The sequence below is a fragment of the Equus przewalskii genome, chromosome 20 (genome assembly GCF_037783145.1).
Source record: "Equus przewalskii isolate Varuska chromosome 20, EquPr2, whole genome shotgun sequence".
Classification (NCBI taxonomy): domain Eukaryota; kingdom Metazoa; phylum Chordata; class Mammalia; order Perissodactyla; family Equidae; genus Equus; species Equus przewalskii.
The window spans coordinates 37,722,433-37,748,735 of record NC_091850.1 but is presented as its reverse complement, the minus strand read 5'-3'; the positions used below and the strand labels follow the sequence as shown (position 1 = coordinate 37,748,735).

General features: G+C 35.0%; 1 protein-coding gene across 1 annotated transcript in view; it reads right to left on the bottom strand.

The window, feature by feature from the left end:
* The window catches only part of LOC103562392 (cadherin-10), a 169,922-nt gene extending 144,008 nt beyond the window's left edge, over positions 1-25,914 (bottom strand). Inside the window, exon 1 of the mRNA XM_008537428.2 lies at positions 25,264-25,914. The gene's annotated coding sequence lies outside the window, so the exon portion shown is untranslated. The remainder of the gene's footprint in view (positions 1-25,263) is intronic.
* Positions 25,915-26,303: the final 389 nt, after the last annotated feature.

Genomic DNA, 26,303 nt, shown 5'->3' with positions numbered 1-26,303 from the left:
CCATAGACTGGGGGGCTTGAACAAGACACATTTACTTCTCACCATTCTGAATGCTGGGAAGTCCAAGATCCAGGCACTAGGAGATTTGTTGTCTGGTAAGAGCCCACTTCCTGGTTCACAGATGGCCATTTTTTTGCTGTGTTCTCACATAGTAGAAGGGGAAGGGAATTCTCTGGAATCTCTCTCAAATAGGGCATGACTACCATTCAGGAGGGTTTTTTCCTCACGACCTAATCACCTCCCAAAGGCCCCACCTGCAAATACCCTCACATTGGAAATAAGGTTTCAACATAAATTTGGGGGGGGGGATATAAACATTCAGTCTATAGCAGATCCCTTCTAATTCTGAAACTGTTCGTTTCTATGACCAAAAACGTAATCATAAGTACTTTGTGAAAAGGGGAAGCTAGCATTTTCTTTCTTTTCAATAGCATGCATGGAAAGAAAGTTAAACACAATCTGGAATGCTTGAAAATAGTTCAAAATTTTTTAATAGGTTCTACAAATGCAATTTGATATTATTTGTCCATGCACTTAAACACGTCTATGTTATTGCCTGTATTTTAAAATATAGCAAATACTGCAACAGAAATTCAAATAACCAAAAATCAGATTTAGACATGCCAATAGCATCATTTTTGCTTCAGATGACTCCTTTTTAAAAATCAAAATAAGTATTATTCCAACTCTTCTTTTTCTTCTCCTTTTACAAATATAACTGTTATAAAATTGGTGTGTGTTTTTATGCATATTTTTTCAATTTTTGCCAAAATTTATGTATCCAAAAACAACATATGATTTTATTTTGTATTGTTTCTATTTAAATGGTACCACATTGGGCTTATCGGGGTTTTTTCTTTTTAATCTTCATTACAATTGAGATTTGTTTGTAAAAAAATTACTTTTATCAGCAAAGTGAATGAGGTATACTTACATGTATCAGCATAGACTCTTCTCCAAAAAAACTTCTATGTTTTTTCCCTTTCAATCCTACCTTACTGACCTCAGCATAAGGCACTTATCTCTCACAGATGTTAAGGTATTCAATTTTTATCCCAGTAGACATAATAACAGTTTTTCTAATATTCCTGAATTTTTATTTTTCCCTGTTGTCCTTTTGTCAAACAGCTCAAAATACAGTAGTTAATTATTTAAACCTATTATATTTTGACAAAATTATATGCATTATAAAGACCCCTTATTATTTTAAGATGAAATAATCTTCCTCAATAATCAGGCCTCCAAATACACTGAGAAAGACTAGTATTAAAAAGCAAAGTTCTTCATTTTGTCTAAAATGAACCAGGCTTAATTGCGAATCAGTTAAGATAAGAAAAAACTTTGCATAAGACAGATAGAATGTGATCATGTGCTTTTTCTCCTCAAAATCTGGCCTTTGAATAAAGAAAGCTCTCTAAAAATGAAGAAGCACATTAACACTGCATTTGATTTAAAATCCTATAAACCCAACTATTTTTTTAGAAGGGTGGTAGGGTCAGGACATATACTTGTCAAAGTTGTACTTTCCTAACCTTTATATATTGTTTCGAATTACTCTAGGCAATCGACTCTGAATATGCCAGTTATATATTACCACAGTGACGGGGCAAAGCAGGTTTTTTTCTCCTCTCATTGCCACAATTTTGTAATTGGTTCCTGTACCAGGTATTCACATTAGACATAAAGAATGTTGACAGAAGAGGCACAGACAAAACATCCAAATCTTATAAAGCAGCAATCAATTTAGCTGACTGACGAGCTCTGGACAGTTTGCTTCAACTTTTGAAGGTTTATGGAAAATTCTTTTTAGTTTCATCTTATCGTCAAGGTCTAGCTGCCAGCATAATATTTAAGACATTTGGACCTATCAGCATTTGCCTTAATATATTCTGCGGTTGAAAATGGGATATATCTGCCAGCATGCAGCAAATATTGGGAGCTCTGATGCAGTTTAATTCAGAAAGGAGCCTCCTTCATCAGTGGTACTCAAGGGCAGTTGGAACTGCCAGTTCAGGGGAGGCACTCCTTAGAGTGTCTACAAACACCTTGCCTCTTACCCCTACCCACAAAACTGACGGCTGTGAGAGCAGCAGCGGGGAGCAAGAAAACCAAACAGGTGATCTAGTCTCCTTGAAATCTCCAGCATGGGCCGCCATCTAGAAGCCCGACAGAATCCCCACACCCATTCATTTCCTTACGCATTCAACCAAAGCATATGCATTGAGAGGGCATCAAGCTAAATAAATCAAACAGTATTCTCAGCCAGCACTGAGCTTACATTTTATTGGAAGGATTTAAACAATAAACACAATAAACAAAGAACACAGCAGAAACAAAACAAGCAAATTCACTGCCGTCAAGAAGCTTGATTTCATTGGGAGGATACTAACAATGAACAAATGGAATTAGTAAAATATATAGTATCCTGGGTGTCAGAAGTGTTTAGGAAACATCAAAACTGGAAAATGGCATAGAGAGTGTTGCAGGATTTCTATTTTAAAAAGGGATGTCAGGGAAATCCTCCCTGAAGGAGTCTCATTTGAATAAAAACTGCAAGGAAAAAAAGGTGAGCCTGGCAGATGTAAGTTAGACAGACAGATACATACATATATACATACAAACATACATACATATAAAATAGATATATGCTATATGTATACGAAATGTGTATATATATGAATATGTATTATGTATATGAAAATGTATAGGAAAATCTTTCCAGGCAGAAGGGCCATCAAAATGGAAAGGCCTCACTCAAAGCAGGGACAGGACAGAATGTTATATTATCAGCTAAAAACCAAGATGGCAGAAGTGATGTCAGCCCTGGGACAGCAGAAGGAGATGAGACTAGAGAGGGAATGGGGACCAGACTATAGAGAGGCCTTGCCAGATCTTGCAAAGTCTTTGGCTTTTACACCAAGTGAGATGTTTGCACAGAGGAGTGACATAACCTCACTTAAGTTGAGAATAGGTTGAGTAGGGCAAGTGCAGAAACAAGGAGACCCATCTGAATGCTCTTCAATTCAGTCTGGATGAAGACTCCAGAAAATGTCAGCACAAACTCAAACTCACAAGTTGCAGCTGACCTTTGACAAAACATATTCATCGGATGTGGTGAACGATTGTGGATCAAATTTTTTCAGCTTCTAAATGTTGTGGGCAGGAGTACACATGGCGGATCAAGAAAATATCAATAATAAGTGGGCTGTGAGAATTCGCACGGAGGGAGGAGATAAGAGCGTGAGGGAAGAAGGGACATTTCTCCGAGCTAGCCATATGAGATTCATTAGCTCTGTGGATACTGAAGGATTTGTTCCAGTAAGCTGCAGAATTTGGAATGCATTAGGATGGATGAGAATGTGCAGAATCAGATATGCGCATTAGCCAAATCACTCTTGCTTGTGATTAGAGAAGGGATCACCATTCTAAATCCCTGTCGGTTTTGAAAGGAATAATCATGATGCACTTTAAATCTGCTAATACAAACTTTTGGATATAGACTATGACTTACTCCTCTTGATGTCTGAGCACTTGAAAATTCTAGGAGAGAGGAGCATTTATTGATGCTAGCAGTATGGCGGCTCCCAATATTTATGTGACATCAACATGGCTTCATGTATTTTACTGACAAAGAAATAAAAATACAGGTAGTTAGGGAAAAAACTCCCTAATGTCAGATTTATATTTTACTCATACATATTTTAAATAAACTCCTTACTTAGAAACAGTCCATTTTGTAAAGTTCAGAAAAAAAATAATAGAATCAGCCAGTTCAGTTCTTTCATTTCAAAAAGAGGATTCTGAGATCAAAAGAAGTTATGTGACTTGTATATTTGACCTTAGTTCTGGCACTTTCTAGGACATATAAAAATGTGAGGTAGCTTCAAAGAGTGCCACGCTCATAATGCCAAGTACATGGAAAAGAAGAAGAAAAAAAAAGCCAGTATACCTCTGCCAGAAATGAGTATTATTTCACCTTTCCTTTGTGTCACACAGGAGGAAGATATAGGACTGGGAAATAGAGCTCCTGGTCCAACGCAGCCTCACATTGTTGATTCACCACCAATACCAAGCCAGCGGTTCCTGAAGATGCAGGCAAGGCAGTCAGGCACGCTCCCAATGGGGGCACTAGTCTTATTTAACAGTCTCAAACAGCTGGAGAGCACACAGCTAACGACCACTTGAGCATGAAAGTGTCTGATGACTGCATATAAAATATGACACACGACGAGGAAAATAGGTAATAAAAATATACAACGGAACAAACGTGCAGTGACAGTCCAAAACGTGTAAATTGCATAACAAATTTTAAAAGAGAAATGTCAATGTAATGTGCATTCTTATAGCAGAGTATTTCTTTCAAATCCGAAATCATTTAAACAATCAGAGAAATTCTCTCTTTTCAATCAACTCAAAGCTACGTGAATGGAAAATGATGCAAAGTTAACAACAGAGAAGAAAACCCCAAACAGAGAGATTTGCAGGTCTGGCAGGAGTTTTTCAACAGCGTTTAAGCATTATGTGAAGAAAAATATTTATGAAATAAAACAACCCTCTGGTCTGAGGATCTCTTACCTTGAAGAAAAGGAAAGCTATCAGAAACAATGCAAGCAGAAGGCAATGCTGAATTCCAAATGCAATTGCAGGGTGAGCTGTACTTTTAAATAACCGCATACATGTTTTTAGAGATTTGTCTCATGGCATGTCTTTTTTTTTTTCTTCACGTAACTGTCAACTATATCAGCGATGAAAATGAAAAATGTATCACTCAAAACTATTTTTTGCGTTTTCTGAAATGTACCTTATCTAGTGAGAAATGAAAATTCTCTCTCTCTTTTTTTCCCCAAGAAATACATTTCTGTAACATTTCTTCACTATCAAAGGATAACAGCAGGTTGAAGGAAAAAACAGGACATAGCCAGATATCCGCAAGGCAACCCTTTTTTGGACAACTCACTAGGTCCTTCAAGGTATAGAAGAGGCCAAAACCTGGCCATTGAGAAGCAGCATCCTGTTGTGATTTTTAGACCAATAACACGGCCTTTTTTGCATTGTTTCTTCCATAGCACTTCTTTCCGTCAGTCATATTAAATATTTCTGCTATTTAGATTTTTATATTCTGATCCCTACTCTTGAATGTAAACTCTATGAGGTCATAGATTTTAGTCTCTCTTACATAAATTTATTTTTCCACTGCCTCAATCAATATTTAAATGAATTAAAAATTACCAAATATCACTGAAAACTGTTTAAGCCAATTGTGGGTAAAGAACATGAAGAAAGAGGAAAGAAACCATAATTCTCTCTGAGACATTTAAAGAAAGCTATAACAAGGTGACACAAGACTGGGGTATGGTGGTCACGGAGGTATGAGAGGGTTCCTATGTCGTTATATGCAATTGTGTGGCTATTTCCAAATTAATCACCACACAAAGGTGAAGTTTAAGTCATTTCATTTTACTCCTTGTGTCATTAACCAGATCGAAAAGGTTTTTTTTTGTTTTCTTTTTTAAAAATAGTAATTTTGTAATTTCATTTCTGATTCTAGATTCAGAAAAGAACTTAGAAGTCAACTCTTTAAATGCCCAATATTTGATGAAAGCAAAATAAACTCAAGATTTTAAGGTATTAAGGTATTATGGCATGTGTTAAAGATCCCTTGATCGGTGAAAAGGGCAGGACTGGAACCCATATTCTGAAATGCTCATGCTTTCTATTATGAACTTCTATGAACCACGTGCCTAAATGTTCTCACACAATGCTGACTGCATCACTTCAAAGAAATATAATAAAGCTAAAAAATGCTCCCAGAAAGACAACTAAACTATCATTAAAAGAGTGGAGCAGCTTTGGAAAGGAAGACCTTAAAAATTATAATCTTCAATCTGGAAACTCTAACATCTATTAAATCCTGAAGACAGTGGATAGTGTGAAAGCCAAGCTATCCACGAACTTCCATTATACCAGGTCTAAGGGCACCCTCTGGAGTTTAAGAGATAAATTTAGGACAAATAACGGGAAGTGCAATACTACTTTATTTATTAGGTAGAGTGCTCAGGGAAGTAACACAGGCTGAAAATATGATAGCTTCATAAAAGGTTTAGATATAAAAACATACAATAAATCAATTCTAGACTATTAAAGGGAAGTGGCCCAATATACCATTTATACTGATTTTATCTTTGTCAAACTACAGGGCTCCGCTTTCTCTCCAGTTATATTTGAAGTGATCAAGCTTGAAGATTTTCACACTGAACTTAAAGAACCAAGTGTCTTAGTAAGATGGGCTAAATAGTAAACGAGTTGAGGTGGTACAGTACTCTGCTCACAATATGTACTCGGTAACTAACTGTCATATGAATTAATTTCTTGCAGCCAAGGTAAAATTTCCAAGTGACCATTATGAAAATGTGATTAGACACATATATTGAACTCTCTCTGAGGGTGCATTCTCTCCAAGAGTTTGGATTAAATCTCTACATTTAGCTACAAGGTCTTTCTGATATATATACTCACAAATTCATAAATATGAAAAGGTATCAAAGATTATTTCTCTACCAGATATGCATTCTAGATTTTGGTATGAGGAAGGCTTCATTTCAAAGCATCTTGGTGTGTTGGTGCTAGGGATCTATAAAGTTGTCTCACAGCATGAGGTCCATCACATTTTAAAATGTTAGCCTTAGCTGCAGAATAAAATACCATCATTACTTATTAGTCACTGAGTGATTAGGATTTGCAACATTTTTACTAAATATTGAGAGAGATCATTTCAGATTTATTGTGGGCTTTTATGTTGAATCGTGTTCTTTTATCATGATCCTTGCTGTTACATTGATATGAACGACTTGTAGAATAATGTTAGTGGAACATGTATAAACTAAGCATAAGAGTTTATATAAATTATCTGTAAAGTGATAAACATTTGTGCTTATAATATGGCACAAAAAGTAACAATTGCAAGGAAAAATCACAAAACTAATAGCATTCAAGCTAACATTAATTTTATGCATCAGTTTCTTTTGGTTCATAAAAACGAAGTGGTTGATGAGCATGAATATGGCACTGAGAATTGAAACGAAAATTCTTTAGAGCTTAATGCAATACAGCAAAGTCCACTCTAGATTCACTTTTCTCTATATGGCAAAACTTTCAAATAATTCATATAGTAATTCTTCATAACCTCACTTGAAGCTTGCTTGGCAAAAACCCCTAAGATATATAATAGTTCCACCTCTTTTCTTTTTTCAGAAACCTAAAGGAAGCATGATCATAATGAAAAAGTGGGTCTTGAAATAACATGAGAGTCATTGTTACAAGATAATCATTCACCTTAAATAAATGGTTATATTAAAATATATTCATATTACCATATGAAAGCTCACAGTTTTCAAAACTCATGTAACCTGAATCAGGTTTGAGAAATACTGGTTTATGTAACAACCTCAACATGGTTCTCTAATAGTGAATTTTTAAAGAAATATAAAATCCCCTTTATTGTTAGAGCCACACAGGGAAGAAATGCTATTGAGTGTTTTCCTGGTAAAACTACTCAGTTTACTAAAACTCAGTGAGTAATATGTTTGTGTGTACATGGGTACATGCACTTAACATTTTTTTTTTGCTTTATATAAAGAGACAATGACTGAGTCTACCTATGTTATAAAGATGAGTTCAAGAATTTGGAACCTTTGATTTTTCATACGCTCGAGGCTTCATGATGAATGACAAGCTTTTTTTAATTAGTTTTTTTGAAAAATTAATCCATATTCACGATAACACTTTCTAACAAAATTATGTATATACTGTAGACACATAAATCTCTTACCCCTGTACCCAGAGGCAACCATTATAACTATCTTCCTATTCATATTAAAAAATATTCTATGTACATTAAAAAATATCATTATATGACTTATTTCCCAATGAAAACAAACAAACAAAAAACCTAGTATATAATGCTAAGAGAATGACATGAAGTCCACTGGGGAATTTATGACTACTTTTAGAGTTAGTTTTTTTAGTGACACTTTTCCTTTCTACAATGCAAGACTTCTCTTCATCACTCATAAATTTTGACAACTCAATTTTATGCATTAATAAAATAAAATAGTGCTTAAAGTATGGCATGTTTGGTACACTTTTAAATGCTAAACTCCACTTATTTTTAGGTCAATTTTCTCTTATTGAAAAAGAAACAATAAACATGTTATTAATAAATAAAAATTTTATAAAAAGGAAAATAGGAGTAGAAAAAATAGATGACACATTTTCGCCTCTCAGGAATACACACATGACTTATATAAATATGGGGTGGAGGTTAAGAATAGAGGGGCAGGGACCATGTTATAGAGTTTGCCTTCTGGCTCTCTCGCTTATTAGCTCTGTGATTTGTGAAAGTTACCTGACCTCTCTGTGCCTCAATTCTCTCATCTGTAAAATGGAGACAACAATGTTTCTTGTCATCTTTAAGATGATTAAAGGAAATAAGAGATGTAAATCACACTGTTCAGTGTCTAGCACTTAGAAAGTTCTCAATAAATGATAGTTATTATGATGGGTATTACCAATATTTAATCATTTACTTTAAAACTTTTTAATAACAGAACTACTATCTTCTACAAATAATCAGTATTAGTGAAAGAACAACGATAGGTTTAATTATTATATTGAGTATGCACTGTACACCACACAACACTAGCACATTCTATGTATAATCTCAGTTAACTATAAAAAATAAGTCCATTTGTGAAGTTGATATTGCCTGGGTCTTCCTTTTACTGTGGGGAAAACTTTGACTACTCTTATAGCATGGTGATAATGCAGGGATGGGAGTTTTAAGACATATGTTCTACTTCGTATTTTTCCAATAACTAGCCATCAGATTAAGAACAAGTTGTTTTCTCAGGGAAAAAAAAGCAAAACAAAACAGAGTTTGAAATAAATAACCCCTGGTCACACAAATGAGCCTAAATTGAAGTGGAATTTAAACAAAACTATCTGACACATCAAAGATGTGAATTCCTTAGTGTGACCATCCGTCATTTTAATAGCTCTGGAACACCAGTTCCCGTCAGCAAACATAGACTAGAGAAAACTACGCTGCCACCAGTGGGAGAAAGTGGTAGACGACAATCAAACCATGAGGAACTCTATACGGAGCGGAGGAAAATCACAGACACCAAATGTTAACTGAGAGTATACAGTGTTTGAGAGCACATACGAGCAAATTGGTAGGGATGAAGAATGGGCAGAATCAGACACATATTATTTAGTAGCAAAATTCCATTGGCACTCCCAGTTTGGCTTACCTTAAAGAAACAAGAGTTTTGGGTTGATTTTGAAGCATTTAGGTTTATATTAACACTACTATTTGATGCATATAAAATGCCAAGAATAGTGGTTGATTGTTTTTTTTTTTTTTAACTTTATTCGTCCCAATGAGTTCAGGGTAAAATAACACCTTTTCTCATGAACTTTTAAAATAGTATCTCTTTTATGAACTTTTAAATCATGCCTGAACTCTTTAACCTAGTATTCAAGTTTCCTCATAAATGTCGTTTTCTCGGCATAAACCCAGCTTGATTCCTTAGTGACCAACAGAACCCGGACAGTTCAATCCTGTCGTTACTCATAGTGATACAAATTCTGGAATCCCCACCCCTTCCATATATTCTAGAGACCCTCCAAGCAAAGGATTTCATCTCCCTCATTACCTCAGCTTTCTGATTTATACTGATGATTCCTAGCATTTACTGGTTTAGAGTTATTTTAGTGCTTAATTATATACCACCAGGGTACCACTTGTGCTATTTTATATCTCAGTAACATATGTCTCTTACTTTTTCTATTATATCCATCTTAGTGTATAACATAAAGCTCTGTGCGAAATATGTGCTTAAGACAATAAATGGCTATAAAGCAAGAGTCAACTAAAAAAGAATCAAATAACAATTTGTATATTTCAAAAGAAGTAATGTCTCCTTCAATGTTCCTACTTTCAAGAATAAACACTCGCTATTTTCAAGGTATTTATGAAACTCTCTCGTTTTTTTTCTGAGGAAGATTAGCCCTGAGCTAACTACTGCCAATCCTCCTCTTTTTGCTGAAGAAGACTGGCCCTGAGCTAATATCCATGCTCATCTTCTTCCGCTTTATATGTGAGATGCCAACCACAGCATGGCGTTTGCCAAGAGGTGCCATGTCCGCACCTGGGATCCCAACTGGCGAACCCCAGGCCACCGAGAAGCCGAACGTGTGAACTTAACTGCTGCGCCACCGGGCCAGCCCTGAAACTTTCTCATTTAAAACTGATTTTACAATCAGTTTATGGGCTCAGACATAAAAACATCATAGTATTTTCGAGCTACAATTATTAATCTGCTGTGCACATTCAAGTCACCCAACAAGAATTTTAAAATATATATGGCCATAACATAACTCAAAAAACTTTAAGGCAGTAGGTCTAGTTCCAGGGAGAGGCCAGTTGTGCATGTTAAATGAAAAGGATAATAAATAAGTAAATAAATAAATAATCAAGTTGAGAAAAAAACCTGCTTTAGAGTTTGTACCTCTAAAAAAGAAAATGTCTTTAAGTTAAAGAGGTAGAGAATATGGTCCAGTAGAAGGCAAAACATCTTTTGTGACTTTAATGAGTATTTACTCTTTCAATTATTCTACAGTAGTATATTTACTGGTAAAATGTAAACCATCATATATGTCCTACTTATCTTATGCATAATATCCTTACCACACGGTTGCTACTATACAGGAGATACTGAGTTAGGTGTTGGGGTTGTAGATAAAAATCAAAATGAACCCGGTTTTAAGAAAGTAATTATATGAAAAAATAAATAAGGCATAAAAAAATAACTCAAGGCAGATGATGACCCACGGTAAAAGCGAGGTATAATACAAAAAAGAGTTACAAGTTCTCCAAAGCTGGAGAGGCCGTCTAGCGGGAGAACCCGAAGAAGATCTTCAGGAAAAAGTCACATTTGAAACATACCTGAATAGGAGGAGTTTCAGCAGGCAGAGCCTGAGGGCAGAGTGACCAATCCAAAGTTAGAAAGATTAAAAATAATAATAAAATAATAATGCATAAAATAAGGAGAATTCTCCTAGAACTGACAGCTGGGCAACTTGTCTGCATCATAAGGCAAATTACAGGAGTTCAGGCAGAGGCACCCACAACGATTTAAAAAAAGAAGGAGCAATCAGATCAGATTAGGTTAAAGAGTCTGATTTTACCCAATAAGCTGTGGTAATGCTGGTAATATTTATTAGGAATTTATTAATTGCAAAACAAACCAAACACCTTTGCTAAGTGCTTTATAAGCATAGTTTCATTTAATCCTTTCAGCATATTTAAGAAGTAGCCATGTTATTATCCCATCTTCCAGACAAGGAAACTGAGGCTTAGCCAGATCAAATACCTTGGTCAAGATTCCCAAGCTCCTTGGTGGCAGAGGTAAAACTCCATGTGGATCTGCTCAACTCTGGCGTGAGAATAATTCACCTCCATGTAGTAGCATCGCTCAAAATGGAGTTGTGCAGGAAAATTTTTGAGCTAGTGAGTGACACAAAGTGTCACAGCTTTAAGGGTTTAGCTTTAATCTCATCCCTGAAGGAAGTCTTTCTTGTACTCTAATGTTGACATATGCCCTCAGCTTTAACCTCATAGTGCTCATACCGTTCCTCGCAATTATCAGACTATTGTAATGTCTGTTTTGATTGTCTCCTGGAAAACACCAGAAGTCATTCGAGGTTAGGAAGTTTGAATATGACTTATTTTTTACCATATCTTGGTTCCTAACATATTGCCTTTTCCATAATGCAAAAATCAATAAGTATTACTGAATGAATAATTGTATAAAAATGCATTAAGAAAAATATATTTTAAGGAGAGTTAGAAGCGGGGAAGAGAGAAGGTCAGCCAATCGGTCTTTGGATTTGCAGAGAACCACGCCTCCTGTTTCTTCAGTTTCACCTTTCAGCAACCAATGAAAAAGTACTTACAAGTGCCTCTTCATCTCCCCTATAATTAAATTGGCATGTTCCCCCATCTACTTCCCCTAAAACGTCATTCATCCTACAAGTAAAACACTAAACAATTTATAACATATTTACCTTTACATGTTGCTCTCTCCGACCGTATTTTCACCTCATTGAGGAAGGGACCATATTATCGACAACTGTTTCCCATGTTCCTAGTGAACTCTATAACATATATTAAGAACTCTACAATATAGTTGAATCGTAAAAGAAAGAGATAATTTGAACCTCTTCTGTACTATTGAGCTGGAATCAAGGAAAGGACCAGTTTGATACTTTTCATACAGTTAGAATTAAAAGGATTTGTCAAATAAGCATATTTGAGGCAAAAAAAAGTTAAGATTTACAGGCAATGCATTTTTAGCCCTAGGACAGTGAGAAAATGGTAAGAAGTGTAAAAATGGTCTCAGGATGATGGTTAATAACGGCAATCTCCCTGTCATTTGAGGGTAAATTACCTTGGGTAAATAGGTGTGCTATGTTTTAGACTAAAATTGAGAAGGAACTAGAAATTTCTAGCTAAAAGCGTCTTGGGTTGTTTCTTAGTTTTTACTCACCTGGGGAGGTATTTCCATATGTTTCTCTCTATATTTATAATTATCCATTTACTAGTCATTCTTTAAAATCTTTCCTCCAAGCAATAGCGCTAAATGTGAATATGACATCATCAAAAAGTTTCATTTAAATTTTAAACATTTCCAAACCCTTACATACACCATTTCAATTTCTGTCTTCCTTTTGGAGTTGAAATAAATACTTTATTTATTTATTTGAAATAATACACAGTGTGCAGCACTGCATAGAAAAAACCCTAGCAGTCTTTTGAGAATAAAAGCGAATCAATAGTAATATCTCTTAGAATAGAAGCACTTTTGTTGACAGAGGGAACATGGTTTAACGGCAAGCAAAGCAATCTTTGTTTTCAGTCAGACTATTGGGCTGTGCATGAGAAATGACATATTCTGACCACTCGCTTTACATTAAGAGGCAGCCTGGCATGTTCGAAACAGAGAGAAAATGATTTGCTTGATAAAGATGGTCACTTCATGGCTTTAACACATAACATAAAGACAATCTTCATTAGATTTTTTGTTATTTTATAAATTTGTCTTCAGTTCCCATGGAGCTCTATTCTTTTAAAGTTATTCATCCCAGTGCCCCAAAGAGAGTCAATTCAGGAGCTGTTCACATTGCAGCTGTAAATGTAAAAAGTGACCCCACGTCCATCTTGGAACTGAAGTCTTCCTGGGGTTTTAAAGACAACGAGGATGATGATGAAAACAATATTTTAGGATGGTAACGTAATGTCTCCAGATAGATAAAGAGATAGATAGAAGATCAATAGATGGATCGATTGATAGACAGAGGCTAGATAGATAGATGGATAGACAGATAGACAGGGATAGCTATAGATATAGGTATAGATACACAAATTAATTAAAGGACTTTCTTGCTCATCTATTGCTATGGGAAATGTAACAAGAAAATCCATTTTGATCAAATTTCTTTATTCTTACCTTCAGATAATAAAGTAAATAATGAGGAATAAGACCTTATAAGCAATGAATGAATGATCCAGACTTAAAAATCTAGAAGTGCCTATTTCCGGCTTCTAGAAGATGATTGTATTATTTTGTTTAAGTCCAGGTACTTTCTTGTAAAATTACAAGAGCAGCAGTAACCATGGGTCCTGCTCTCCTGCAAGCGTGTTATTAGGCTACAAAAAATCTAGTAAAAGAGGCTTGACATTTGGTGAATATGTACATTACACGATGCAACTTATAAATTATTGAAGTATTTATGAAAAAATGAAAGCAAACAAATTTGTCTGTCTGAACTTTCAGCGAGCCCCCTGAAAAACCTATTCAATGCCCAGGGGTTGCTGGCTTCAATTCTTCGCTTTTCATGGCTGCATATTTACATTAAAGTTTTACAAAATGCAAAAATCACAATAATGCAGTGCCCGGTTTCTTTGTGCTGCCGACCAGAAGATGCTGGGAGGAATTTTGCCCTGAGAAAGTTAAACGTCTAAGAAGGCATTAGAGTTTACTTGGAGCTACACAGTAAAAATACATTTTAGTTTAAAAATTACACCTTGCCTCAAAAGCGCTGTTTAAAATATTTTGTTTAGATTTTTGCAAAACAATATTTTTGTCATTCATATTGACATGTAAAAATTAAACTGGATTAATCTAAACATGATCCATTTTTTACGCCATTTTATAGTCCTTAATGTAAGTTCACATTGGTTTCAATGCCTCCGAGGGCAATGTTGCGTTAGAAAAGAATCTGAAACCAGGGAGCATTGCCTAACATACTATGATGTGGCCACAAGGTGGCTCCAAACACTGCAGTATGTTATTTTACCTCTAGACAAGTGAATAGAATTTTACCAGAAATCTTAGCAGCAATTTACCCTATAAATGGGTCAATACTTCAGAAACATAAACTCATTTCAACCTTCTGATTAAATTTTGAAGTATAATTTGTATGATTTTAAAATGCAGACATTCACAACAACATATTAAATGGACGAAAACCTTGAAAAATTTGAAGGATTTTGATAGGAAATGATTCCTTAGTCTGCATAATTAATTATTCAACATTTGTCTTGTTTAGGTTTTAAAAATTAATTTCTCCTCTAGTTTTGCACAATTTTTTTCTCCCTTGATTTTCAATTAAAGGAAAGGAAAATATTTTCAAGTTAATGAACTTTTTCTTTAGCATAATTAAATAATTTTAAAACTAAAGAGGAAACAGATGTAATTTTTAGCCCTCAGAAGGACTAGTTCTGAAAGTACAAACTTTTAGAAAATCAAATGAACTAAAGCATACAACATTAATAGGATATTTTAAATTAGCTATCCTAATCAATCAGCCATCAAGTTAAATCATTTAGCCAAATATTGTGAAGCCGTGAAAAAAGTGAATGTTATTAAATGATCATAGCTTTCAATAAAGATGATATGAAGAAGACTGACTTTGATTAAATAAGTAATATAGATATATTATAGATATATCTATACATAGCTATATATTACATATACATACATATACATATAATTAAATAGTTAATAAATTTAAATATATAGCTGTGACAAAAAATGAGAATTATGTTTTTATGATGTTCACAAAATTATACCTGTTGGTTTGGTTTAGAAGTCTCTGTTATGACTCACTTCCTCTTTACATGTGGGTGGATGAGATAAAATGCTAAGTATATTCTTTAAATAAGTGAATTTCTGAAATAAATATATTAATTAGTCCCAAATTATAAATAAAACTGAAAAATAAAAACTGTGATATAATTCTGGATTTTTAAAATTAAGTTTTAAAAAGGATTTATGGACTCCTTGGGATGTATATTTTATGGCTTTAATATTTTCTTTACGTAATCCATAGAATTCATTCCAGAAGCTTCTTTAATTACCATATAAACAGAGCCACAAAAAGGAATAAAAAAAACAGAAACAGTGATTTTAAATTGGTCTTCATATCACCTTGGATGTAAAGAATGAAAAGAATAAAATGTCTAAATAAAAACCTGTTAAAGTTTTCACATTTTGCAGTAGATTCTGTCTTTATCAGATGGTTTCTGGGACCTAGTCAAAGAAAGCAGGAGCCCACTGACCTTTCAGCTTGTAATAGAAGATTGCAGAATTATTCTTGAGATTTATAGGTATCAAAACTTTAATGGGATTATTTCCGTAATGCACTGCCAATGTTCATCATTCTTGTTCTAATTCTCATTACTCTGACCTCAAGAAGGAGAATCTGTGAAAGGAGCCTTTACTGCAGCATATTCAGAAATGGTTCATGTTTCACCTGAGTGAGTTTATGTGGCTTATGAAAGTCACGACTCTTCGCCTCCGTCTTTCTAATGCTTTCTCCCTCTTCTGTCCTCTTTTTGGGTCCTTCCTATCATTTCCAAAATACATATCTGTTAATTCCCTAGTTCACGCAATTACTATACATGATTCTGAGAATGTAATTTAAGTTTTCAGGTTACATTCTATCTTCATGCAACTGACATTTTAAAACCATTAGAGAATGCATATGTTTGTAATGGTTATACATTGAGTCCTTTCCAATTACAGTCACAGATTGTATTAGCCCTTTCCAATCAGAACAATAAATAAACTGCGTCTTTGGAAATTACATGGTTCAAACCACCATTTTCACAAACAAAAAGAAATTGGAATGAAGAATTTATGATGTTGTCAGTAGAATTAGTGACAGAATCAGAATTAAAACACCAAGTGGTTTTCACTTCAACTCAAGTACAAAATTATTATTATATGATATAAATCAAAATATTCAAAGATTTTAAAGTGGTAGCCCAAGTCATATCATGTACTATGATTAAAATAAAACTCGCTCAATAATGAAAAAGCATAGGTCACATGAATTTACATACAATAACAAACCAATAAAAATGATAAGTAACAATAACAAGTAGCACTAGAATTCACCTATTGTATGTCAGGTGTTGTCAGTACTTTACAGTTATTGTTTCTTTTAATCATGACAACTGCACTATTATATAAGTACAATTATTAATCCCATTTTGCAGATGGAAAAACTACTAGGAATATTAAATATTCAATATATGGTAAGTGACACAGGATTTGAACCCTGGCAGCTTGGTGCCATGGTCCATGTTCTCATCCATCAAAGGTCTTAGTGAGAGTACTTAGGTTAGAGTCATTACATCTTTGAAGAAAGCAATCTCAGTGCTGCTGCCATACAGCCATATCATCGTGTTGTCTTCCTATTAAATATGACCTTCACCAGTTGTTTGCGGCAAAACAGAGTATTATATAAGAGATACTTTTTCACAGAGTGACTGAGTCCAAAAATCAGTGGCTTCTATGGAGTGCATATTTTAATTACTTGAGGGAGTGTGGAAACTTCCGTTCATAAGAATTCTTAGCAAAAGAATGCTGGGGTCCACTTGGTCTTCAGATATGTCCTTTTTATTGAGGCTTCTTGTCTGGGATTGGAATATTAGTCTCTAATTTGAGTCCTTGCTGCAAGACGATGATTGGCTAACTGCAAATGTGAGGCGCAAACTTAGCTCACCAACCAAGATGGCAGCTCGTAACCCAAGCGCCCATTCAGAATGCCCTCTGGGGACTCCACTGAATGACTCTGAGGCTACACAAAAATAGACCTTGAACTAGGCTGCTAACTCATTCTGATATCTTCTTGAAAGATGTCACGTAGCTTTGAATACAATAATGCAGCTTTTAAACAAATAGGTAAACTAGAGTCCCATATTATTCATTTTAAAAGTACATAGTAGTCATCTTTCTCATAACTATCAAAACTGGAATACAATAATGAGTCCTGTGCCTATTCATTTAATACCTCACTGCAACGAAAGTTTTGTTTTTTTCTCTCTTCGTGATTGTATCTCTGGCTGCTTGCACAGTGTCTGGCTTACTAGGCGGTAAGAATACTTGGTGAATGGAGGAATGAATGAAGGAATGAATGAATGAAATAAGATACTGAGAGGTTTCTTCAGTTGCTTATACAACAGAAAATCAAACCTGAAGTCCCTGTGTTAGGCAGAGGAATAGGCGACTGCAAAATGATACCCTGCTATCTAATTGACCACTATTCCATAAAAATGGAAAGTTTTAGAACATATCTACTATTTCTATTATAGATCATATGATATTTAATGGTGAATATCTCACATGAGGACCACTTCTCCTCAAGCAGAAAATTCGTATTGGATTCATCCTTACGTCCTGTCCCTGGGTGTGGTACTAAGGAAATGGCTGTTAGCAACCTCCTCCAAAATAAACAGAATTAATTAGAAGCTGAGGAAAATGGAGGAAGTTACTGTTTAGATGCCAGATCATTTAAAATTATAAAGGAAAATGCAAAAGAAAATATAACACATGCAAAAGAATAAATAGCTATATATGATAGCCTAAAATCAAGAGACAGGTAAATTAACGATTGTGAATTTTGCATCATCATAGTACTTGGTCTGTTAGCACTATCAAAAATTGAAAATTTCCATAGTGATTTTTTTGAGAACAGGGTTTATACGCAATGTCTTCATTTGCTTCCTAGAAAGGACAAGGCTCTTCTCATCCACACGTTTTTCATCTTGGACTTACCTAGAAATGGGTTTGATGCAGCCCCTATCTATAAAGTGAAGTGAATGAATGTCTTTGCTCTGAAGTCAAGATTATGGTTACCATTTCTCTAACTTGACATCTCCATTGGTCTGGATGCCCAAGAGATGGTATACACCTAACACAGATCTTTGTACCAAAAAAGAAAAGATGTTTTTCCCTCACTTGGTTCAGATTTCATATTCTGACAGAGGATAATCCAACTCCAAGAAAAAAACGTTTCGTAAAGAAATTACTTCTTTTAACTTAGACTTTAGAGATATTTCACTTCCCAAGTATTTCTTTTGTTTAGTATTGAAAATAAATACTTGTGTCTATTTCAAAGATAATGCAGTTTTACAAACTAATAAAAAAAGAATATGTAGGGCTGGCCCCCTGGCCGAGTGGTTAAGGTCGCTCACTCTGATTCCGCAGCCCAGGGTTTCAACGGTTTGGATCCTGGGCGTGGACATGGCGCTGCTCATCAGGCCATGGTGAGGCGGCGTCCCACATGCCACAACTAGAAGGACCCACAACTAAAACAATATACAACTATATACTGGGCGGATTTGAGGAGAAAAAGCAGAAAAAAAAAGAAGATTGGCAACAGTTGTTAGCTCAGGTGCCAATTTTTTTTTTTTTTTTTTAAAGCAGGCTAGATATCTCTTTAAAAAAAAGAATATGTAGAACCATTTAGTTATTAAATGTTGGAAAATTAGGGCATATATTTTAAAAGTGAGAGTAGCTGGAAGAGAAGAGAGTGTTACAAAAATGTAGCATTCTCATTTTTTTTAATTGCACCCTTCTAAAAAGCTTTACGTCAGTAGGAAAAAAAGTATTTATTTAGTGTAGAAATTCTACAGAAAATCCCCGCTCTTCACTCCAACAGGAAAAAAGAGTAGAAGGGGAGAAAGAGGGAAAAGGGCTTCTAAGTACATGCCTGTACTTAAGATGAAATTTTGAGCAAATCTCCAAACGAATAACGGAAACCTTGGTGAAGGGAGGGCATAAAAAATAAAGACTTTCCATGGTTCTTGTTCATGGGGAATGGCTTTTCTTCAAATTTAGGAAGCTACATGCAGACAGAATAAATGTGTGTCTTCGTGGTTTTCACTCTCCAGAGACTACATATTGAAAAGTCACTCTAGGGACACAATATGGTTCAACACTACAGAGCAGGAATAACCCCCAAGTTATCAAGCTTTAGGAGGAAGACAAAAAAAGGAGAAAAAAAGAAGAAGAAATTTCTACTTAACTAGGATAATGGTTAATCACCATGTACTCAATTTCTGCTCATTTGATTAAATAAGGTAATATAGACTTTCTTTTATTCCAGTGGTTTCTTTTCTTTATGTCTTTGTTAAAGCAAATAACCACCACACTGTTGGTATTAAAAGTACATGTAATTCAGATTCTTTATTTTATTAGCAATAGATTTAAGCCAATGAGTTAGAGGTGATAAAATTTTAATTTTTTAGTTTATTTAAAGCAAATACTTTAAATAAAAAACTAATGAATATACTTAACATGTAGAAGATTTACACGGTAAACACCAAACCATTAAAGTCCCTCAGATAGTCCAAATATTTTCAAATCTACCTAAATATAAGGCTATCAATTTAAAGCTGATGCCTAGAAGTCAAATTTTCCAGAAACCTTACGGTACTTCATTTAAATTTGAAGTCTGATTCAAGAATTATGGAAACATTCATTACTTTTAAAAGTCCCAGAAGCTACATAGTTTTCAAATGGAATTGATTTAACTTCATTTTATTGGGAGTAGATTTACATGAAAAAGGGTAATCGGTCACATTTTCAAAACTTATGATATTAGCAGGATTATGCATAAAAGGTACTCAATAACCTAGGCAAATACGTTGATTGCCTTTGCTCTATTCATATAATCAACTTAAACGCTTGTATTTTTGAATACTATGTGAACATTGTACAGAATTACCAGAATAACCCAAGTTAAAACATTTACTTTATTCAGTTTATTGATTATTTTAAGTTCCCACACATTCTGCTGAACTTGATTATTGTTCCAGTATATGTTTCCCTCATTTCCAGGTGGAAACAAGAAGGAGCAATGGTAGTTCATGACTCTACATTATCCAGAATAGACATTTCCTCATTATATATCAGTGTACATTTCTAGATCACACACTGGTAATATCTGTATCTTACAACAAAGAAGAATCAACATGTCTAATGAAAGTCTGCTTTCTGGAAACACACAATTTACGTTAAATTTATTTTTTAAATCAGGACTCTGTCAAACTATTTCAATATCCTCTGTTACAGTAAATCAACAAAGATTCCCAATCAATAACTGACACACTGATTATAATAACTCATGTCTATGCATTCTACATTCGGATACTTTGGAGAAGTCATTTCATTAATAGATGCTGAATTTCCCATATTTTGCTTGCTAGTGCAGTAAACTACATTGGTGCCAATTTCAATTCCTTAAAAGCCTAGGTGTTATCATATCCATAAGAATCGCTTTCATTTTAAAAGACATGCTCTAGTTAACCGAACTGTCATATACTTTGTGCTATAATGCAAAGGATAATGTAATAAATCCAGTTTATAATGTGGCAAATGATAGAATACTGATCATAAAAATCACAAGATTTACAGAAATATTATTTCATATAGGGTAATATAAAAAAGCACATGGGAAATTCAATCAAGGACTTTTGTAATTGTCATTAATGAGGGAGGGGGGAAGAAAAAGAGGGAGGGAGATGGATGGGGGAAGAGGGAGGGAGAAAGGGAGGAAGAGAGAGACAGAAAGAGAGGGAGAGAGAGCAGTGCTAAATTTCTGAGAATCAGCAGGCTCTGAAGTGTTTAGACATGTCATTTACTGCTGAATTTCCTGTTGTGAAATGATGTTGCATTATACCTTATAGCCTATTGCTTAATCCTGTCCTGAAGCTCACAACGTTATTTAACTTTAATTCATATTTCTGCATTATATTGATATTTAGAATCAAGGTTGCTTTCTATAAAAGGGAGGGGGAATTGAAAACTGAGATCACATGGTTTGGTAAAGTGCTTTACAATGTTACTGACAAACTCTCTAAGGATGGATATCCCTTTACTACCAGGGATTGTCATATGAAGGTATTTCAACCTCCCACAGGTAGTCATTATTTTCAAGGAAGGCTACATTTTATTTTCTAAAATGAGATAAACTGGAATTTTATTTTATTCATTCTTACTCAGTTTTCAGCTTTCCCTTTCTCTACATCCACCACTAACACGGTAATGTTTAACAAATGTCTCTTAGTAATACAGAGGACAGAACATCACAGGTATTGCAAGAGAGAAATAGGATAAAAATATAAAGACATTAGTGAAATCAAAGTACCTTTATTCTTTACAAAATCGTTACTTTTTGTGAGAAGTTGCACTTATAATAAAGAGTTAAGCAAAAGTTATACTGAAACAATTTTTTAAAACTGTCAGATTATTTTAATGGATCGATGTTCACGTTACATTAAGGATAATGCATTCCCAGAAATCTACAACTTTAAAGTGCTAGATGTGCTTTTCTCACGATGTTTGCCTCTTGAGTTAGTTGGACTGAGTAGTGACAAAGAAGACATGGCAAAGGCAAACATGGCCTCATATGCTTTAGATACCCTTACAAAAGACACCACAACTGGATTTTCAAAGAGCTCAAGGTCTCATCTTAAAATGTCAAGTGAGGTGAGGCTGCTGTAGGGCATGAAAGGAAGAAGAGGACAGAGGTGACCCTGAGCTGAGGTTGTTATCTTCGAAAACAGGCACTCCTTGTGAAATTTTCTCATTCTTATGCATGAAAAAAAATCTGTAATTTTGAGTGTTGAACTTATTGGGATAAAAGCAAGGAATGTTATATTAGTGCTCTGTAAACATAATCCAAATGCTTTAACTAGAAAAAAAGAAAGCCGATTGAAAAATGTTTAAATACAGGACATTTTTTCTACATGCATATTTCAGGTTATTGTACTTATGCCAAAATGAAATTTTATTGATGAACTCATCCTCAGTAGTGTCAAGAAAAGGAAAACCGATTTTCCTATGTTAACTTTCACTTCTCAAACATGTATTCATAATGCTATTACTTGGACTGATTTTTTTTCAAAATATGCATAATACGGACCATATATACTTAGTACAATGCTTCACCAATGTCACCACTGCTCTGTAAAAGCCTAACAAGAATGAGGGCACATTTCTTGCTAGTTAGTTTTCAACTTCAGCCTATTTCAGAAATGACTGTTAAATATTATCTGGTTAGTAAAGTGACTTTTCTGAAATACTATCCAGATAATATTCTAGGTTAATCAAAAGTAGAAGTTTTCAAACATAGACTTGAAATTTGGAGATCAAATATCTGCATAAAATTACTGATGGTTGGCATAAATAATTTTTAGATTTCTTTACTTAATACTTTGTCACTTTGTTTCAGTAATTTACAAGCATGTCTAACGTGGCAACAGTATTAGAATGTAATTTGCATAGTAGAAATAAGAAGATATTACGGCTAATGCTTTTGAAACTCAAGGGCTAGACTAGAGGTAGTTGGGTTTATATCTCTCATTGGTATTAACTGCTAACTATGCAACGCCGTTACTGATAATAACACTTAAAAATGTGGTTCACCTGGCTGCTGAATCAGCATCATGGGAGCTAACGCTGTTCTTGTGCTGCAGCCTAGCGGAATGATTGGGTATAAAAATGACATATTCCAGGAGGACCCAGTGTTATCACCGGCTGCAAAGTAGGTTAAGAAACAGGAAATAAGTCATGTGTCCAGAAATCTCCCAGGTAATATATACTCTGCCTCACTTATTTGCTTAAATGGGAAATTAAGTGAAGATCAAGAAACGCATCCTAGAGTGTGAACAGGGTCCACAAATTTTGGAACAAACCTTTTCATTTTCAAACATTCCCTTTTTCAACAAGAAAAAATAATCATACCTCTTTCAGATTACACTAACTTTCCTAATAATGTGCCAGAAATGTATCTCTCTCTAGGTAGAAAATCAGTGTTCCATCCCTTTATTCCTTTTTTTTTAAAGAAAATCTCAGTGTAGGAAAAAATCTAGCAGTGTCATATTAAATTGAATAGCTGTGTAGTACTGTTCTTATCAATAAACAGCTAGTTTTTATAAACATCTAGGAACATCATCTGAAGCACAGACCAGGACCAGGCAATTTAACCACTGATCTCACACAAATGCATATGTATGTGGATGTCATACAGATTATTCGCTCCTTTCCTATTTCCCTTCTTCTTTTCCTTTTCTAGACATCTAAGGGTATGGAATTCTCTTCTTTGATTGGAGTCAGGGAAGGCACATGTATTCACCAGGGAAGTCAATTTGTTAGCAGCAAGCGTTTGAAAGCAAAGAAGTATCTGATTTAATGAAAGCAGACATTGACTCATACTTTTAAAAACACAGCCCAAAGAAAAAAAGTGAACACAAACGCACGAAGCATTTCTTTGTTTTTACCATCAGAATGGATTTGTATTTGATGTGTCCCTAAGCCACAGACACACTCTGCTTATATTTGTGCACTCTCTAATCCCTTGGCTGTGCCCCCCCACCCCCCGATAAACCACTATTTGCTTATGCATTGAATACATATGTGCCACATTTATTACTCTTCCGGGAAAGGGCGCCAGGCAGATTACCTATGCAACCTATCATTTACCTATTTATCTATGACACAACCTCTTCCTTTTTTCTTCATCACTTTAACAAAAAATGAACCTAGAGCTCTTGTCGATGACATAACGTTTTCATGAAAGTTCTACTAATTAAAAATCCTCACCATACCAGACCTAAAAAATGAGCACACTCTTGCCAAGTGGTATTCACCACAGAGAGGCTCTTGTAGCTACGTTTTAAAGAAGGATAGAGAGGGGCATGGTGTGGAGGGCGAGAGTCTAGTAACATACGCACTGAAGTAGAACAGTTGTTAGCATCAGAGGGCAGATTATTTTTAATACAGATCCTTCAAGAAAAGAAGAAGAAAAAATAATGCATCTCTTAACAGCTAAAGTAATGGCTGGGCAGTTTTGGATATTAGAATCTTTTACTGGAATGAAGACCCACAGTTATACTGTTTTTTGGAAGCAAAAGATGATAGGTCAGTTTTTAAATGATATTTGTTTTGACTGTACCTGTAAACTCCCCTTTTTAATGGTAAGGAGATGGGAGGTTTTTACTGTAGTGGCATAAAAATACTTTCAGACTACTGCTTTTGCCCATACTTAGAGTGCTATCAATAGTTACTTGTTGGGGACAGGCATTTAGACTTGCAAGGTGCTGCATTAATTTAACACCACATAAAATATGGATTTTATTGCAGCAGAGACAATAAATGCTGCATTTGCTGACTACATGCATTTCATCTCCCCCCTTCATCTTCCCCCCTCATACTTCTGACTGAGACGTAAAATGTGAATATAGGAATTATGCCTATTCTATTTCTGATGAATGGCAATCTATTTTATTTATGTAGATGCTTAGGGACCATTGACAGTTTCAAGGAATCTGTCTTCCGCCTGTCATTTCTCTTTATATTGAAGGTACAATGAACTATGACTACAAATAAGTGCAGAGTGAATCCATTCGTATGGAATGCAAAGTAATGTTACATGTTAAGAGTTCACAGCAACAATGTTCTCTCTTCAACTGATTTTTAAAATAAAGATGAGCAAGTATGAGCATGATAAATTACACTCCATAATACATTTTTAGCATTTGTTCAGAGTGAATACATTCACAACTTTAATATCATGACCCACTGTTGAGCATAATATATAATTTATCCAGTTTTACATTACCGCTATAGGTATTCAAAGCAGTTATTTCTAGAATCCAATATGCAGAGTTTTATGCTAACTTATGCATATATTAAAGATAATTACTTGGAAGTAATTATTAAATACAACTTAAAAACAAATATTTTCCCCCAAGAGAAAGAAAATAAAAGACATTAAGGGAGTTAAAAAAGAAAAAAAAAAAAAGAAGAAGAAGAAGAAGAAGAGAGAGAAACGAAGTCTTCCTACCTTTTTTATCAGCTTCTGGGTAACGGAAGTTGGTTCCAGCCAAAATAATCCTGGAGAAACTGTCACAAGGTCTCCTTTTTTGTTTGTTTTCTCCTGTTATTTTCTATCACTGATTCTACTTCAATCTAACTCAAGCTTTCTCTCAGCATCACTTTTAACTCTGGACGGTAGGGAACTGAAGAAAACGGAGGGCGAGCTCTCTCTGATTGGCTTTCATTCAGTGCTTCTGATTAAGGGGAAAGAAAAAAAAAAAGAGAGAAAGGAGGAGGGGAAAAAAGCCCTTCCTCACACGGAGAGAAAGGTTCTGCTGATAGAGCTGCAGCGCTCGCCATGGGAAGGTTAGAGACTGGGGAAGCGCTGGCTTTTGCAAGCACACAGCGATTTGCAAGTGAATGCGAGGGGAGGGCGCATCCGCGAGGAGGGCTGTGGATGAAAGGCGTCCCCTCCCCCGCAGGGCAGAAAGACTCTCTGTTTCAAGGCGAAGGTAATCAGCCCAATCTAATCCGGCTGTGTCCGCAACGCAATCTCAGCAACAGGACTGCTTCCTGCAATTCTTTTTAATAGACACTTCTTCTGACATATATGTTCCTGCACCATCCTTACGCCAGACTACCGAAATACGCGTATTGACGGAGCGCCGAGCCAAATTGCAACCAAATCTGATCCGTTACCGGAGTGATTTTTGTTGCCGTTTAAAATTTTTATTTATTTTTGCTTTCAGTGAACTTTTCTTGATTCTCCAAATTCCTTCTTTTTGTTGCTTATTGTCATATGAGAACACACCTTGTTCATCGTTTTGAAATGTCCGTGAGCCGGGCTTGTCTGCTTAGTCTTATCTGCTTTGCGTTTTTATAGTTTATAGATAAAAATGTTTTACTCATAATTTAAATATGCAATTAATGCTATTACATTATTTAGACTTTGGACTTGACGCAGTCTCCTTTTTCTTTAACTTTTTCCTCAAAACTTTGCATTTCATGCCCAAATGTTTGTGTAAACAGAGTGTAAATACACCTGGATGGTTGTTTATTTATCAACCT